We start from the raw sequence: 675 nt of genomic DNA on the forward strand, positions 1-675 counted from the left end.
TCCGGGTGTCATCAGCATAGCAGTGGTAGGAGAACATGTGTGCCTGTATGATAGGTCCTAAAGATGTTGTGTAGATTGAGAAAAGGAGTGGTCCAAGCACTGATCCCTGAGGGACCCCCGTGACCACGCTGTGAGCTGTGGACAATGCGCCTCTCCACGACAACCTGAAAGATCTATCGGAGAGGTAGGATTTAAACCAGAGAAGAGGGGTACCTGTGATAGAGTGAGTCTGGTATAGCCTGTAAGAGATGGGAGAGGATTGGGTCGAGAAGACAGGTGGTGGGATGGCTGGAGAGAAGTTTAGAAACTTCAGTTTCAGTTAATGTAGAGAATGAGGAGAATGTGAAGTCTGATGTGAGGGTTATGTGATCAAAAAAAGTTTGCTGATGGAAGAAAATTGTTGTTGATATACATAGCATGTTTTCTTAAAATTATACATGCACGTGTGTATTTATATATACATAATTTATGTGGGTGTACTGTGTATAATAATGTAAACAAAAACTTTTATTCAGCAAACAATTAGTTGCAACAAATCGCTGTGCAAACCTAGTCACAACAGATGAAAAGCAATATTTAAACTGTAAAATCAATCATAAACTTTAACAGAAACATTTTTCATGAACAAAAAGGGTATGAACATGCCATGTTGTTTCTGTGTCAGAAAATGTTTTG

Source organism: Triplophysa rosa, unplaced genomic scaffold, assembly GCF_024868665.1.
Source record: "Triplophysa rosa unplaced genomic scaffold, Trosa_1v2 scaffold112_ERROPOS181078, whole genome shotgun sequence".
Classification (NCBI taxonomy): Eukaryota; Metazoa; Chordata; class Actinopteri; order Cypriniformes; family Nemacheilidae; genus Triplophysa; species Triplophysa rosa.